The 18,032-nt window shown below is 46.1% G+C and overlaps 8 non-coding genes across 8 annotated transcripts; all 8 read right to left on the bottom strand.

Moving 5' to 3' along the window:
- Nucleotides 1–825: 825 nt before the first annotated feature.
- LOC130339047 (U2 spliceosomal RNA) lies at nucleotides 826–1,016 on the bottom strand. The gene has a single exon (XR_008879488.1). It is a non-coding gene; the product is annotated as a U2 spliceosomal RNA (small nuclear RNA).
- Nucleotides 1,017–3,112: 2,096 nt separating this feature from the next.
- Nucleotides 3,113–3,303, bottom strand: LOC130339048 (U2 spliceosomal RNA). The gene has a single exon (XR_008879489.1). It is a non-coding gene; the product is annotated as a U2 spliceosomal RNA (small nuclear RNA).
- Nucleotides 3,304–5,402: 2,099 nt separating this feature from the next.
- Nucleotides 5,403–5,593, bottom strand: LOC130339049 (U2 spliceosomal RNA). The gene has a single exon (XR_008879490.1). It is a non-coding gene; the product is annotated as a U2 spliceosomal RNA (small nuclear RNA).
- A 2,095-nt stretch (nucleotides 5,594–7,688) lies between these two features.
- On the bottom strand, nucleotides 7,689–7,879 carry LOC130339050 (U2 spliceosomal RNA). The gene has a single exon (XR_008879491.1). It is a non-coding gene; the product is annotated as a U2 spliceosomal RNA (small nuclear RNA).
- A 2,087-nt stretch (nucleotides 7,880–9,966) lies between these two features.
- On the bottom strand, nucleotides 9,967–10,157 carry LOC130339051 (U2 spliceosomal RNA). The gene has a single exon (XR_008879492.1). It is a non-coding gene; the product is annotated as a U2 spliceosomal RNA (small nuclear RNA).
- A 2,091-nt stretch (nucleotides 10,158–12,248) lies between these two features.
- LOC130339052 (U2 spliceosomal RNA) lies at nucleotides 12,249–12,439 on the bottom strand. The gene has a single exon (XR_008879493.1). It is a non-coding gene; the product is annotated as a U2 spliceosomal RNA (small nuclear RNA).
- Nucleotides 12,440–14,531: 2,092 nt separating this feature from the next.
- LOC130339053 (U2 spliceosomal RNA) lies at nucleotides 14,532–14,722 on the bottom strand. The gene has a single exon (XR_008879494.1). It is a non-coding gene; the product is annotated as a U2 spliceosomal RNA (small nuclear RNA).
- A 2,095-nt stretch (nucleotides 14,723–16,817) lies between these two features.
- On the bottom strand, nucleotides 16,818–17,008 carry LOC130339054 (U2 spliceosomal RNA). The gene has a single exon (XR_008879495.1). It is a non-coding gene; the product is annotated as a U2 spliceosomal RNA (small nuclear RNA).
- Nucleotides 17,009–18,032: the final 1,024 nt, after the last annotated feature.

Raw genomic sequence — 18,032 nt, forward strand, 5'->3', positions numbered from 1 at the left:
AAAAGCGACTGTTCAGCGACAGACAAGTCGCATCGGCTGAAAGTAGGCCAGAATGTCAGTCCATGTTGGAGCAGGTTTAGATACAGTCTAAAGCATAGATCTCAAAGTCTGTGCACAGAATTTAGAAAGGGCCTCGCACCTTCTGATGCATCAGGTAGGTGCACAATAGCATAGCCTAACCCTCTGTACTTTGGTCTATATTGATGCGGGACATAGACAGCCAGCTGATGACCAATCCATTAGTGCAATGGATGGCTGGAAGCATTTGTCTTTGCCTTTGCAATACCACAGAAGCAATGCATGGTCAATGTACAGCAATGACACACCTGTGTGAACAGCCAGGAGACCCCCCCCCCATGTTATGTTACATAGTTACATAGTTAGTACGGTCGAAAAAAGACATATGTCCATCAAGTTCAACCAGGGAATTAAGGGGTAGGGGTGTGGCGCGATATTGGGGAAGGGATGAGATTTTATATTTCTTCATAAGCATTAATCTTATTTTGTCAATTAGGAACATTCAGCACCCACCCGCTATCAAGGCAGCTGCCTATCATGTCATGCCCTACCTGCACAGGTGTGCTGGCTACTCAAATGATCCAATTAAGGAGGCCATTTAGTCAGCAGCAGCAGAAGTCCTGTGCCTGGACGCTCCAACAGCGGCCAGACACAAGCAGAAGCAGAAGCAGCAGAAGCAGCAGCAGCACCACCTTTTGTTTTTTGGCTGCAGAAGCAGCAGCAGCAAGGCCCACAGGGCTGGCTAGCTGGCTAGCCAGCAAGCAGGTAGCAATGAAAGTAGGAATCTTTCTTTTTAACCCTGTAAGGGGGTGGTGCACTGTACCCGAAGATACTGCCATATCGGGTCAATGCATAGGGCGACGGAAGCAAGCTTCGAAATCAGCCCCCGTTCTCAAAAATCCATTTAATATATGGTCCCCAGATAGGGGACGTATCAGATATTAAACTGATAAGAACAGATACTACACTTGATCTTAGCCAAAAGGCCGAGAAGCGATAACCGTGAAAGGGGCGGGCCCAACAAGGTCCCCTTCATGGGCACTATCACTGCTTGCTGTCAGGGAGGCTGCCAGACAATTTTCCATGCACACTCTGGGCTGGGGGGCAGTCAACCACCAGTACACACAGCAGAACCTAAACCCATACCATTATTGCTAAGCAGCAAGACAGGGGCCCATTGCACTCCCACGGGGCCTTTTTAAATGCAATCCATAACCCGGATTTGCCAGGAACCCTTCTTACTCCTCCTACTTGCATGTGACACTGGGCTTAGGATCTGCATAGGAAACACACACACAAGCACACACCTACCTTTGTTGCCTGCAGATGCCTCCTTGGCTGTCCCCAAACGGTATCAAACCAACACCCACGGGAAGCTGTAAGCATAGAGGACATGCCTGCACCCCATTGGACTTACCTGTGTGGGTTAAATCCGGGTTATTTGACAACCTATGGCGGTGATGGTTCTGCTCAGGCAGAGCAGTGCTGATGCTCCTCATAAAGCTGTCGCTGCTGTGAAGGTTCTAGGTGACATCACAAATCCCTATGGTTACATACACAACAAAGCTGGGTTGTTGTTGTTTACACTCTGCAAGGCCTGTGGAAGTGAGTGACATCATAGCACTGTAGTTCTGAGGGTTCTAGATGGATGCAACAATCTCCTGTTGCTTCTATGAAGGCCGTAATAGACGACATCACCAAACAGCTCCATAGTCACATACACAGCAAAGGAGAGATGTTGTTTACACCTAGTGATGTCAGTGGTATTGAGTGACATCATAGCACAGTGCTAAGGCTCCTGGGCCTGGACACAGCAGCGGCTGCAATATCTCAACGGAGAATACGTTTATATATATGTGTGTGTGTGCGCGTGTATATATATATATATATATATATATATATATATATATATATATATATTTCTCCGCCGAAATCACTTTTAAACCCATTTCCACCTTTTTTTCCCTTCTCTTCCTCTTACTTTTTTTTCACGTTTTTTTACGTTTTTCTCCTTTTCGCCTCTTTTCTGGGCGTATTATTCTTCTTTTTCTTCTTTTTTTTCGTCTAATGCATACCCCATCAGTGCAGCAATGCTTATTCAATACCGCCAGCAGATGGAGACACTGGGGGATAATTTTCTAAGGATTTATACTGATTTTTCCTGTCTGAATTTGTCGCACAGAAAGTTGCAGGCCAAATATGTGCGACATTTCTGCGACTTTAGCTTCTAGAGCATTTTTACAACATTATACATAGGTGCTGAATACATAAAAAGCGACTGTTCAGCGACAGACAAGTCGCATCGGCTGAAAGTAGGCCAGAATGTCAGTCCATGTTGGAGCAGGTTTAGATACAGTCTAAAGCATAGATCTCAAAGTCTGTGCACAGAATTTAGCAAGGGCCTCGCACCTTCTGATGCATCAGGTAGGTGCACAATAGCATAGCCTAACCCTCTGTACTTTGGTCTATATTGATGCGGGACATAGACAGCCAGCTGATGACCAATCCATTAGTGCAATGGATGGCTGGAAGCATTTGTCTTTGCCTTTGCAATACCACAGAAGCAATGCATGGTCAATGTACAGCAATGACACACCTGTGTGAACAGCCAGGAGACCCCCCCCCATGTTATGTTACATAGTTACATAGTTAGTACGGTCGAAAAAAGACATATGTCCATCAAGTTCAACCAGGGAATTAAGGGGTAGGGGTGTGGCGCGATATTGGGGAAGGGATGAGATTTTATATTTCTTCATAAGCATTAATCTTATTTTGTCAATTAGGAACATTCAGCACCCACCCGCTATCAAGGCAGCTGCCTATCATGTCATGCCCTACCTGCACAGGTGTGCTGGCTACTCAAATGATCCAATTAAGGAGGCCATTTAGTCAGCAGCAGCAGAAGTCCTGTGCCTGGACGCTCCAACAGCGGCCAGACACAAGCAGAAGCAGAAGCAGCAGAAGCAGCAGCAGCACCACCTTTTGTTTTTTGGCTGCAGAAGCAGCAGCAGCAAGGCCCACAGGGCTGGCTAGCTGGCTAGCCAGCAAGCAGGTAGCAATGAAAGTAGGAATCTTTCTTTTTAACCCTGTAAGGGGGTGGTGCACTGTACCCGAAGATACTGCCATATCGGGTCAATGCATAGGGCGACGGAAGCAAGCTTCGAAATCAGCCCCCGTTCTCAAAAATCCATTTAATATATGGTCCCCAGATAGGGGACGTATCAGATATTAAACTGATAAGAACAGATACTACACTTGATCTTAGCCAAAAGGCCGAGAAGCGATAACCGTGAAAGGGGCGGGCCCAACAAGGTCCCCTTCATGGGCACTATCACTGCTTGCTGTCAGGGAGGCTGCCAGACAATTTTCCATGCACACTCTGGGCTGGGGGGCAGTCAACCACCAGTACACACAGCAGAACCTAAACCCATACCATTATTGCTAAGCAGCAAGACAGGGGCCCATTGCACTCCCACGGGGCCTTTTTAAATGCAATCCATAACCCGGATTTGCCAGGAACCCTTCTTACTCCTCCTACTTGCATGTGACACTGGGCTTAGGATCTGCATAGGAAACACACACACAAGCACACACCTACCTTTGTTGCCTGCAGATGCCTCCTTGGCTGTCCCCAAACGGTATCAAACCAACACCCACGGGAAGCTGTAAGCATAGAGGACATGCCTGCACCCCATTGGACTTACCTGTGTGGGTTAAATCCGGGTTATTTGACAACCTATGGCGGTGATGGTTCTGCTCAGGCAGAGCAGTGCTGATGCTCCTCATAAAGCTGTCGCTGCTGTGAAGGTTCTAGGTGACATCACAAATCCCTATGGTTACATACACAACAAAGCTGGGTTGTTGTTGTTTACACTCTGCAAGGCCTGTGGAAGTGAGTGACATCATAGCACTGTAGTTCTGAGGGTTCTAGATGGATGCAACAATCTCCTGTTGCTTCTATGAAGGCCGTAATAGACGACATCACCAAACAGCTCCATAGTCACATACACAGCAAAGGAGAGATGTTGTTTACACCTAGTGATGTCAGTGGTATTGAGTGACATCATAGCACAGTGCTAAGGCTCCTGGGCCTGGACACAGCAGCGGCTGCAATATCTCAACGGAGAATACGTTTATATATATGTGTGTGTGTGCGCGTGTATATATATATATATATATATATATATATATATATATATATATATATATTTCTCCGCCGAAATCACTTTTAAACCCATTTCCACCTTTTTTTCCCTTCTCTTCCTCTTCCTTTTTTTTCAAGTTTTTTTACGTTTTTCTCCTTTTCGCCTCTTTTCTGGGCGTATTATTCTTCTTTTTCTTCTTTTTTTTCGTCTAATGCATACCCCATCAGTGCAGCAATGCTTATTCAATACCGCCAGCAGATGGAGACACTGGGGGATAATTTTCTAAGGATTTATACTGATTTTTCCTGTCTGAATTTGTCGCACAGAAAGTTGCAGGCCAAATATGTGCGACATTTCTGCGACTTTAGCTTCTAGAGCATTTTTACAACATTATACATAGGTGCTGAATACATAAAAAGCGACTGTTCAGCGACAGACAAGTCGCATCGGCTGAAAGTAGGCCAGAATGTCAGTCCATGTTGGAGCAGGTTTAGATACAGTCTAAAGCATAGATCTCAAAGTCTGTGCACAGAATTTAGCAAGGGCCTCGCACCTTCTGATGCATCAGGTAGGTGCACAATAGCATAGCCTAACCCTCTGTACTTTGGTCTATATTGATGCGGGACATAGACAGCCAGCTGATGACCAATCCATTAGTGCAATGGATGGCTGGAAGCATTTGTCTTTGCCTTTGCAATACCACAGAAGCAATGCATGGTCAATGTACAGCAATGACACACCTGTGTGAACAGCCAGGAGACCCCCCCCCCATGTTATGTTACATAGTTACATAGTTAGTACGGTCGAAAAAAGACATATGTCCATCAAGTTCAACCAGGGAATTAAGGGGTAGGGGTGTGGCGCGATATTGGGGAAGGGATGAGATTTTATATTTCTTCATAAGCATTAATCTTATTTTGTCAATTAGGAACATTCAGCACCCACCCGCTATCAAGGCAGCTGCCTATCATGTCATGCCCTACCTGCACAGGTGTGCTGGCTACTCAAATGATCCAATTAAGGAGGCCATTTAGTCAGCAGCAGCAGAAGTCCTGTGCCTGGACGCTCCAACAGCGGCCAGACACAAGCAGAAGCAGAAGCAGCAGAAGCAGCAGCAGCACCACCTTTTGTTTTTTGGCTGCAGAAGCAGCAGCAGCAAGGCCCACAGGGCTGGCTAGCTGGCTAGCCAGCAAGCAGGTAGCAATGAAAGTAGGAATCTTTCTTTTTAACCCTGTAAGGGGGTGGTGCACTGTACCCGAAGATACTGCCATATCGGGTCAATGCATAGGGCGACGGAAGCAAGCTTCGAAATCAGCCCCCGTTCTCAAAAATCCATTTAATATATGGTCCCCAGATAGGGGACGTATCAGATATTAAACTGATAAGAACAGATACTACACTTGATCTTAGCCAAAAGGCCGAGAAGCGATAACCGTGAAAGGGGCGGGCCCAACAAGGTCCCCTTCATGGGCACTATCACTGCTTGCTGTCAGGGAGGCTGCCAGACAATTTTCCATGCACACTCTGGGCTGGGGGGCAGTCAACCACCAGTACACACAGCAGAACCTAAACCCATACCATTATTGCTAAGCAGCAAGACAGGGGCCCATTGCACTCCCACGGGGCCTTTTTAAATGCAATCCATAACCCGGATTTGCCAGGAACCCTTCTTACTCCTCCTACTTGCATGTGACACTGGGCTTAGGATCTGCATAGGAAACACACACACAAGCACACACCTACCTTTGTTGCCTGCAGATGCCTCCTTGGCTGTCCCCAAACGGTATCAAACCAACACCCACGGGAAGCTGTAAGCATAGAGGACATGCCTGCACCCCATTGGACTTACCTGTGTGGGTTAAATCCGGGTTATTTGACAACCTATGGCGGTGATGGTTCTGCTCAGGCAGAGCAGTGCTGATGCTCCTCATAAAGCTGTCGCTGCTGTGAAGGTTCTAGGTGACATCACAAATCCCTATGGTTACATACACAACAAAGCTGGGTTGTTGTTGTTTACACTCTGCAAGGCCTGTGGAAGTGAGTGACATCATAGCACTGTAGTTCTGAGGGTTCTAGATGGATGCAACAATCTCCTGTTGCTTCTATGAAGGCCGTAATAGACGACATCACCAAACAGCTCCATAGTCACATACACAGCAAAGGAGAGATGTTGTTTACACCTAGTGATGTCAGTGGTATTGAGTGACATCATAGCACAGTGCTAAGGCTCCTGGGCCTGGACACAGCAGCGGCTGCAATATCTCAACGGAGAATACGTTTATATATATGTGTGTGTGTGCGCGTGTATATATATATATATATATATATATATATATATATATATATATATTTCTCCGCCGAAATCACTTTTAAACCCATTTCCACCTTTTTTTCCCTTCTCTTCCTCTTACTTTTTTTTCACGTTTTTTTACGTTTTTCTCCTTTTCGCCTCTTTTCTGGGCGTATTATTCTTCTTTTTCTTCTTTTTTTTCGTCTAATGCATACCCCATCAGTGCAGCAATGCTTATTCAATACCGCCAGCAGATGGAGACACTGGGGGATAATTTTCTAAGGATTTATACTGATTTTTCCTGTCTGAATTTGTCGCACAGAAAGTTGCAGGCCAAATATGTGCGACATTTCTGCGACTTTAGCTTCTAGAGCATTTTTACAACATTATACATAGGTGCTGAATACATAAAAAGCGACTGTTCAGCGACAGACAAGTCGCATCGGCTGAAAGTAGGCCAGAATGTCAGTCCATGTTGGAGCAGGTTTAGATACAGTCTAAAGCATAGATCTCAAAGTCTGTGCACAGAATTTAGCAAGGGCCTCGCACCTTCTGATGCATCAGGTAGGTGCACAATAGCATAGCCTAACCCTCTGTACTTTGGTCTATATTGATGCGGGACATAGACAGCCAGCTGATGACCAATCCATTAGTGCAATGGATGGCTGGAAGCATTTGTCTTTGCCTTTGCAATACCACAGAAGCAATGCATGGTCAATGTACAGCAATGACACACCTGTGTGAACAGCCAGGAGACCCCCCCCCCATGTTATGTTACATAGTTACATAGTTAGTACGGTCGAAAAAAGACATATGTCCATCAAGTTCAACCAGGGAATTAAGGGGTAGGGGTGTGGCGCGATATTGGGGAAGGGATGAGATTTTATATTTCTTCATAAGCATTAATCTTATTTTGTCAATTAGGAACATTCAGCACCCACCCGCTATCAAGGCAGCTGCCTATCATGTCATGCCCTACCTGCACAGGTGTGCTGGCTACTCAAATGATCCAATTAAGGAGGCCATTTAGTCAGCAGCAGCAGAAGTCCTGTGCCTGGACGCTCCAACAGCGGCCAGACACAAGCAGAAGCAGAAGCAGCAGAAGCAGCAGCAGCACCACCTTTTGTTTTTTGGCTGCAGAAGCAGCAGCAGCAAGGCCCACAGGGCTGGCTAGCTGGCTAGCCAGCAAGCAGGTAGCAATGAAAGTAGGAATCTTTCTTTTTAACCCTGTAAGGGGGTGGTGCACTGTACCCGAAGATACTGCCATATCGGGTCAATGCATAGGGCGACGGAAGCAAGCTTCGAAATCAGCCCCCGTTCTCAAAAATCCATTTAATATATGGTCCCCAGATAGGGGACGTATCAGATATTAAACTGATAAGAACAGATACTACACTTGATCTTAGCCAAAAGGCCGAGAAGCGATAACCGTGAAAGGGGCGGGCCCAACAAGGTCCCCTTCATGGGCACTATCACTGCTTGCTGTCAGGGAGGCTGCCAGACAATTTTCCATGCACACTCTGGGCTGGGGGGCAGTCAACCACCAGTACACACAGCAGAACCTAAACCCATACCATTATTGCTAAGCAGCAAGACAGGGGCCCATTGCACTCCCACGGGGCCTTTTTAAATGCAATCCATAACCCGGATTTGCCAGGAACCCTTCTTACTCCTCCTACTTGCATGTGACACTGGGCTTAGGATCTGCATAGGAAACACACACACAAGCACACACCTACCTTTGTTGCCTGCAGATGCCTCCTTGGCTGTCCCCAAACGGTATCAAACCAACACCCACGGGAAGCTGTAAGCATAGAGGACATGCCTGCACCCCATTGGACTTACCTGTGTGGGTTAAATCCGGGTTATTTGACAACCTATGGCGGTGATGGTTCTGCTCAGGCAGAGCAGTGCTGATGCTCCTCATAAAGCTGTCGCTGCTGTGAAGGTTCTAGGTGACATCACAAATCCCTATGGTTACATACACAACAAAGCTGGGTTGTTGTTGTTTACACTCTGCAAGGCCTGTGGAAGTGAGTGACATCATAGCACTGTAGTTCTGAGGGTTCTAGATGGATGCAACAATCTCCTGTTGCTTCTATGAAGGCCGTAATAGACGACATCACCAAACAGCTCCATAGTCACATACACAGCAAAGGAGAGATGTTGTTTACACCTAGTGATGTCAGTGGTATTGAGTGACATCATAGCACAGTGCTAAGGCTCCTGGGCCTGGACACAGCAGCGGCTGCAATATCTCAACGGAGAATACGTTTATATATATGTGTGTGTGTGCGCGTATATATATATATATATATATATATATATATATATATATTTCTCCGCCGAAATCACTTTTAAACCCATTTCCACCTTTTTTTCCCTTCTCTTCCTCTTACTTTTTTTTCACGTTTTTTTACGTTTTTCTCCTTTTCGCCTCTTTTCTGGGCGTATTATTCTTCTTTTTCTTCTTTTTTTTCGTCTAATGCATACCCCATCAGTGCAGCAATGCTTATTCAATACCGCCAGCAGATGGAGACACTGGGGGATAATTTTCTAAGGATTTATACTGATTTTTCCTGTCTGAATTTGTCGCACAGAAAGTTGCAGGCCAAATATGTGCGACATTTCTGCGACTTTAGCTTCTAGAGCATTTTTACAACATTATACATAGGTGCTGAATACATAAAAAGCGACTGTTCAGCGACAGACAAGTCGCATCGGCTGAAAGTAGGCCAGAATGTCAGTCCATGTTGGAGCAGGTTTAGATACAGTCTAAAGCATAGATCTCAAAGTCTGTGCACAGAATTTAGCAAGGGCCTCGCACCTTCTGATGCATCAGGTAGGTGCACAATAGCATAGCCTAACCCTCTGTACTTTGGTCTATATTGATGCGGGACATAGACAGCCAGCTGATGACCAATCCATTAGTGCAATGGATGGCTGGAAGCATTTGTCTTTGCCTTTGCAATACCACAGAAGCAATGCATGGTCAATGTACAGCAATGACACACCTGTGTGAACAGCCAGGAGACCCCCCCCCCATGTTATGTTACATAGTTACATAGTTAGTACGGTCGAAAAAAGACATATGTCCATCAAGTTCAACCAGGGAATTAAGGGGTAGGGGTGTGGCGCGATATTGGGGAAGGGATGAGATTTTATATTTCTTCATAAGCATTAATCTTATTTTGTCAATTAGGAACATTCAGCACCCACCCGCTATCAAGGCAGCTGCCTATCATGTCATGCCCTACCTGCACAGGTGTGCTGGCTACTCAAATGATCCAATTAAGGAGGCCATTTAGTCAGCAGCAGCAGAAGTCCTGTGCCTGGACGCTCCAACAGCGGCCAGACACAAGCAGAAGCAGAAGCAGCAGAAGCAGCAGCAGCACCACCTTTTGTTTTTTGGCTGCAGAAGCAGCAGCAGCAAGGCCCACAGGGCTGGCTAGCTGGCTAGCCAGCAAGCAGGTAGCAATGAAAGTAGGAATCTTTCTTTTTAACCCTGTAAGGGGGTGGTGCACTGTACCCGAAGATACTGCCATATCGGGTCAATGCATAGGGCGACGGAAGCAAGCTTCGAAATCAGCCCCCGTTCTCAAAAATCCATTTAATATATGGTCCCCAGATAGGGGACGTATCAGATATTAAACTGATAAGAACAGATACTACACTTGATCTTAGCCAAAAGGCCGAGAAGCGATAACCGTGAAAGGGGCGGGCCCAACAAGGTCCCCTTCATGGGCACTATCACTGCTTGCTGTCAGGGAGGCTGCCAGACAATTTTCCATGCACACTCTGGGCTGGGGGGCAGTCAACCACCAGTACACACAGCAGAACCTAAACCCATACCATTATTGCTAAGCAGCAAGACAGGGGCCCATTGCACTCCCACGGGGCCTTTTTAAATGCAATCCATAACCCGGATTTGCCAGGAACCCTTCTTACTCCTCCTACTTGCATGTGACACTGGGCTTAGGATCTGCATAGGAAACACACACACAAGCACACACCTACCTTTGTTGCCTGCAGATGCCTCCTTGGCTGTCCCCAAACGGTATCAAACCAACACCCACGGGAAGCTGTAAGCATAGAGGACATGCCTGCACCCCATTGGACTTACCTGTGTGGGTTAAATCCGGGTTATTTGACAACCTATGGCGGTGATGGTTCTGCTCAGGCAGAGCAGTGCTGATGCTCCTCATAAAGCTGTCGCTGCTGTGAAGGTTCTAGGTGACATCACAAATCCCTATGGTTACATACACAACAAAGCTGGGTTGTTGTTGTTTACACTCTGCAAGGCCTGTGGAAGTGAGTGACATCATAGCACTGTAGTTCTGAGGGTTCTAGATGGATGCAACAATCTCCTGTTGCTTCTATGAAGGCCGTAATAGACGACATCACCAAACAGCTCCATAGTCACATACACAGCAAAGGAGAGATGTTGTTTACACCTAGTGATGTCAGTGGTATTGAGTGACATCATAGCACAGTGCTAAGGCTCCTGGGCCTGGACACAGCAGCGGCTGCAATATCTCAACGGAGAATACGTTTATATATATGTGTGTGTGTGCGCGTATATATATATATATATATATATATATATATATATATATATATTTCTCCGCCGAAATCACTTTTAAACCCATTTCCACCTTTTTTTCCCTTCTCTTCCTCTTACTTTTTTTTCACGTTTTTTTACGTTTTTCTCCTTTTCGCCTCTTTTCTGGGCGTATTATTCTTCTTTTTCTTCTTTTTTTTCGTCTAATGCATACCCCATCAGTGCAGCAATGCTTATTCAATACCGCCAGCAGATGGAGACACTGGGGGATAATTTTCTAAGGATTTATACTGATTTTTCCTGTCTGAATTTGTCGCACAGAAAGTTGCAGGCCAAATATGTGCGACATTTCTGCGACTTTAGCTTCTAGAGCATTTTTACAACATTATACATAGGTGCTGAATACATAAAAAGCGACTGTTCAGCGACAGACAAGTCGCATCGGCTGAAAGTAGGCCAGAATGTCAGTCCATGTTGGAGCAGGTTTAGATACAGTCTAAAGCATAGATCTCAAAGTCTGTGCACAGAATTTAGCAAGGGCCTCGCACCTTCTGATGCATCAGGTAGGTGCACAATAGCATAGCCTAACCCTCTGTACTTTGGTCTATATTGATGCGGGACATAGACAGCCAGCTGATGACCAATCCATTAGTGCAATGGATGGCTGGAAGCATTTGTCTTTGCCTTTGCAATACCACAGAAGCAATGCATGGTCAATGTACAGCAATGACACACCTGTGTGAACAGCCAGGAGACCCCCCCCCCATGTTATGTTACATAGTTACATAGTTAGTACGGTCGAAAAAAGACATATGTCCATCAAGTTCAACCAGGGAATTAAGGGGTAGGGGTGTGGCGCGATATTGGGGAAGGGATGAGATTTTATATTTCTTCATAAGCATTAATCTTATTTTGTCAATTAGGAACATTCAGCACCCACCCGCTATCAAGGCAGCTGCCTATCATGTCATGCCCTACCTGCACAGGTGTGCTGGCTACTCAAATGATCCAATTAAGGAGGCCATTTAGTCAGCAGCAGCAGAAGTCCTGTGCCTGGACGCTCCAACAGCGGCCAGACACAAGCAGAAGCAGAAGCAGCAGAAGCAGCAGCAGCACCACCTTTTGTTTTTTGGCTGCAGAAGCAGCAGCAGCAAGGCCCACAGGGCTGGCTAGCTGGCTAGCCAGCAAGCAGGTAGCAATGAAAGTAGGAATCTTTCTTTTTAACCCTGTAAGGGGGTGGTGCACTGTACCCGAAGATACTGCCATATCGGGTCAATGCATAGGGCGACGGAAGCAAGCTTCGAAATCAGCCCCCGTTCTCAAAAATCCATTTAATATATGGTCCCCAGATAGGGGACGTATCAGATATTAAACTGATAAGAACAGATACTACACTTGATCTTAGCCAAAAGGCCGAGAAGCGATAACCGTGAAAGGGGCGGGCCCAACAAGGTCCCCTTCATGGGCACTATCACTGCTTGCTGTCAGGGAGGCTGCCAGACAATTTTCCATGCACACTCTGGGCTGGGGGGCAGTCAACCACCAGTACACACAGCAGAACCTAAACCCATACCATTATTGCTAAGCAGCAAGACAGGGGCCCATTGCACTCCCACGGGGCCTTTTTAAATGCAATCCATAACCCGGATTTGCCAGGAACCCTTCTTACTCCTCCTACTTGCATGTGACACTGGGCTTAGGATCTGCATAGGAAACACACACACAAGCACACACCTACCTTTGTTGCCTGCAGATGCCTCCTTGGCTGTCCCCAAACGGTATCAAACCAACACCCACGGGAAGCTGTAAGCATAGAGGACATGCCTGCACCCCATTGGACTTACCTGTGTGGGTTAAATCCGGGTTATTTGACAACCTATGGCGGTGATGGTTCTGCTCAGGCAGAGCAGTGCTGATGCTCCTCATAAAGCTGTCGCTGCTGTGAAGGTTCTAGGTGACATCACAAATCCCTATGGTTACATACACAACAAAGCTGGGTTGTTGTTGTTTACACTCTGCAAGGCCTGTGGAAGTGAGTGACATCATAGCACTGTAGTTCTGAGGGTTCTAGATGGATGCAACAATCTCCTGTTGCTTCTATGAAGGCCGTAATAGACGACATCACCAAACAGCTCCATAGTCACATACACAGCAAAGGAGAGATGTTGTTTACACCTAGTGATGTCAGTGGTATTGAGTGACATCATAGCACAGTGCTAAGGCTCCTGGGCCTGGACACAGCAGCGGCTGCAATATCTCAACGGAGAATACGTTTATATATATGTGTGTGTGTGCGCGTATATATATATATATATATATATATATATATATATATATATATTTCTCCGCCGAAATCACTTTTAAACCCATTTCCACCTTTTTTTCCCTTCTCTTCCTCTTACTTTTTTTTCACGTTTTTTTACGTTTTTCTCCTTTTCGCCTCTTTTCTGGGCGTATTATTCTTCTTTTTCTTCTTTTTTTTCGTCTAATGCATACCCCATCAGTGCAGCAATGCTTATTCAATACCGCCAGCAGATGGAGACACTGGGGGATAATTTTCTAAGGATTTATACTGATTTTTCCTGTCTGAATTTGTCGCACAGAAAGTTGCAGGCCAAATATGTGCGACATTTCTGCGACTTTAGCTTCTAGAGCATTTTTACAACATTATACATAGGTGCTGAATACATAAAAAGCGACTGTTCAGCGACAGACAAGTCGCATCGGCTGAAAGTAGGCCAGAATGTCAGTCCATGTTGGAGCAGGTTTAGATACAGTCTAAAGCATAGATCTCAAAGTCTGTGCACAGAATTTAGCAAGGGCCTCGCACCTTCTGATGCATCAGGTAGGTGCACAATAGCATAGCCTAACCCTCTGTACTTTGGTCTATATTGATGCGGGACATAGACAGCCAGCTGATGACCAATCCATTAGTGCAATGGATGGCTGGAAGCATTTGTCTTTGCCTTTGCAATACCACAGAAGCAATGCATGGTCAATGTACAGCAATGACACACCTGTGTGAACAGCCAGGAGACCCCCCCCCCCATGTTATGTTACATAGTTACATAGTTAGTACGGTCGAAAAAAGACATATGTCCATCAAGTTCAACCAGGGAATTAAGGGGTAGGGGTGTGGCGCGATATTGGGGAAGGGATGAGATTTTATATTTCTTCATAAGCATTAATCTTATTTTGTCAATTAGGAACATTCAGCACCCACCCGCTATCAAGGCAGCTGCCTATCATGTCATGCCCTACCTGCACAGGTGTGCTGGCTACTCAAATGATCCAATTAAGGAGGCCATTTAGTCAGCAGCAGCAGAAGTCCTGTGCCTGGACGCTCCAACAGCGGCCAGACACAAGCAGAAGCAGAAGCAGCAGAAGCAGCAGCAGCACCACCTTTTGTTTTTTGGCTGCAGAAGCAGCAGCAGCAAGGCCCACAGGGCTGGCTAGCTGGCTAGCCAGCAAGCAGGTAGCAATGAAAGTAGGAATCTTTCTTTTTAACCCTGTAAGGGGGTGGTGCACTGTACCCGAAGATACTGCCATATCGGGTCAATGCATAGGGCGACGGAAGCAAGCTTCGAAATCAGCCCCCGTTCTCAAAAATCCATTTAATATATGGTCCCCAGATAGGGGACGTATCAGATATTAAACTGATAAGAACAGATACTACACTTGATCTTAGCCAAAAGGCCGAGAAGCGATAACCGTGAAAGGGGCGGGCCCAACAAGGTCCCCTTCATGGGCACTATCACTGCTTGCTGTCAGGGAGGCTGCCAGACAATTTTCCATGCACACTCTGGGCTGGGGGGCAGTCAACCACCAGTACACACAGCAGAACCTAAACCCATACCATTATTGCTAAGCAGCAAGACAGGGGCCCATTGCACTCCCACGGGGCCTTTTTAAATGCAATCCATAACCCGGATTTGCCAGGAACCCTTCTTACTCCTCCTACTTGCATGTGACACTGGGCTTAGGATCTGCATAGGAAACACACACACAAGCACACACCTACCTTTGTTGCCTGCAGATGCCTCCTTGGCTGTCCCCAAACGGTATCAAACCAACACCCACGGGAAGCTGTAAGCATAGAGGACATGCCTGCACCCCATTGGACTTACCTGTGTGGGTTAAATCCGGGTTATTTGACAACCTATGGCGGTGATGGTTCTGCTCAGGCAGAGCAGTGCTGATGCTCCTCATAAAGCTGTCGCTGCTGTGAAGGTTCTAGGTGACATCACAAATCCCTATGGTTACATACACAACAAAGCTGGGTTGTTGTTGTTTACACTCTGCAAGGCCTGTGGAAGTGAGTGACATCATAGCACTGTAGTTCTGAGGGTTCTAGATGGATGCAACAATCTCCTGTTGCTTCTATGAAGGCCGTAATAGACGACATCACCAAACAGCTCCATAGTCACATACACAGCAAAGGAGAGATGTTGTTTACACCTAGTGATGTCAGTGGTATTGAGTGACATCATAGCACAGTGCTAAGGCTCCTGGGCCTGGACACAGCAGCGGCTGCAATATCTCAACGGAGAATACGTTTATATATATGTGTGTGTGTGCGCGTATATATATATATATATATATATATATATATATATATATATATATATTTCTCCGCCGAAATCACTTTTAAACCCATTTCCACCTTTTTTTCCCTTCTCTTCCTCTTACTTTTTTTTCACGTTTTTTTACGTTTTTCTCCTTTTCGCCTCTTTTCTGGGCGTATTATTCTTCTTTTTCTTCTTTTTTTTCGTCTAATGCATACCCCATCAGTGCAGCAATGCTTATTCAATACCGCCAGCAGATGGAGACACTGGGGGATAATTTTCTAAGGATTTATACTGATTTTTCCTGTCTGAATTTGTCGCACAGAAAGTTGCAGGCCAAATATGTGCGACATTTCTGCGACTTTAGCTTCTAGAGCATTTTTACAACATTATACATAGGTGCTGAATACATAAAAAGCGACTGTTCAGCGACAGACAAGTCGCATCGGCTGAAAGTAGGCCAGAATGTCAGTCCATGTTGGAGCAGGTTTAGATACAGTCTAAAGCATAGATCTCAAAGTCTGTGCACAGAATTTAGCAAGGGCCTCGCACCTTCTGATGCATCAGGTAGGTGCACAATAGCATAGCCTAACCCTCTGTACTTTGGTCTATATTGATGCGGGACATAGACAGCCAGCTGATGACCAATCCATTAGTGCAATGGATGGCTGGAAGCATTTGTCTTTGCCTTTGCAATACCACAGAAGCAATGCATGGTCAATGTACAGCAATGACACACCTGTGTGAACAGCCAGGAGACCCCCCCCCCATGTTATGTTACATAGTTACATAGTTAGTACGGTCGAAAAAAGACATATGTCCATCAAGTTCAACCAGGGAATTAAGGGGTAGGGGTGTGGCGCGATATTGGGGAAGGGATGAGATTTTATATTTCTTCATAAGCATTAATCTTATTTTGTCAATTAGGAACATTCAGCACCCACCCGCTATCAAGGCAGCTGCCTATCATGTCATGCCCTACCTGCACAGGTGTGCTGGCTACTCAAATGATCCAATTAAGGAGGCCATTTAGTCAGCAGCAGCAGAAGTCCTGTGCCTGGACGCTCCAACAGCGGCCAGACACAAGCAGAAGCAGAAGCAGCAGAAGCAGCAGCAGCACCACCTTTTGTTTTTTGGCTGCAGAAGCAGCAGCAGCAAGGCCCACAGGGCTGGCTAGCTGGCTAGCCAGCAAGCAGGTAGCAATGAAAGTAGGAATCTTTCTTTTTAACCCTGTAAGGGGGTGGTGCACTGTACCCGAAGATACTGCCATATCGGGTCAATGCATAGGGCGACGGAAGCAAGCTTCGAAATCAGCCCCCGTTCTCAAAAATCCATTTAATATATGGTCCCCAGATAGGGGACGTATCAGATATTAAACTGATAAGAACAGATACTACACTTGATCTTAGCCAAAAGGCCGAGAAGCGATAACCGTGAAAGGGGCGGGCCCAACAAGGTCCCCTTCATGGGCACTATCACTGCTTGCTGTCAGGGAGGCTGCCAGACAATTTTCCATGCACACTCTGGGCTGGGGGGCAGTCAACCACCAGTACACACAGCAGAACCTAAACCCATACCATTATTGCTAAGCAGCAAGACAGGGGCCCATTGCACTCCCACGGGGCCTTTTTAAATGCAATCCATAACCCGGATTTGCCAGGAACCCTTCTTACTCCTCCTACTTGCATGTGACACTGGGCTTAGGATCTGCATAGGAAACACACACACAAGCACACACCTACCTTTGTTGCCTGCAGATGCCTCCTTGGCTGTCCCCAAACGGTATCAAACCAACACCCACGGGAAGCTGTAAGCATAGAGGACATGCCTGCACCCCATTGGACTTACCTGTGTGGGTTAAATCCGGGTTATTTGACAACCTATGGCGGTGATGGTTCTGCTCAGGCAGAGCAGTGCTGATGCTCCTCATAAAGCTGTCGCTGCTGTGAAGGTTCTAGGTGACATCACAAATCCCTATGGTTACATACACAACAAAGCTGGGTTGTTGTTGTTTACACTCTGCAAGGCCTGTGGAAGTGAGTGACATCATAGCACTGTAGTTCTGAGGGTTCTAGATGGATGCAACAATCTCCTGTTGCTTCTATGAAGGCCGTAATAGACGACATCACCAAACAGCTCCATAGTCACATACACAGCAAAGGAGAGATGTTGTTTACACCTAGTGATGTCAGTGGTATTGAGTGACATCATAGCACAGTGCTAAGGCTCCTGGGCCTGGACACAGCAGCGGCTGCAATATCTCAACGGAGAATACGTTTATATATATGTGTGTGTGTGCGCGTATATATATATATATATATATATATATATATATATATATATATTTCTCCGCCGAAATCACTTTTAAACCCATTTCCACCTTTTTTTCCCTTCTCTTCCTCTTACTTTTTTTTCACGTTTTTTTACGTTTTTCTCCTTTTCGCCTCTTTTCT

Source organism: Hyla sarda, unplaced genomic scaffold (assembly GCF_029499605.1).
Source record: "Hyla sarda isolate aHylSar1 unplaced genomic scaffold, aHylSar1.hap1 scaffold_535, whole genome shotgun sequence".
Lineage (NCBI taxonomy): Eukaryota > Metazoa > Chordata > Amphibia > Anura > Hylidae > Hyla > Hyla sarda.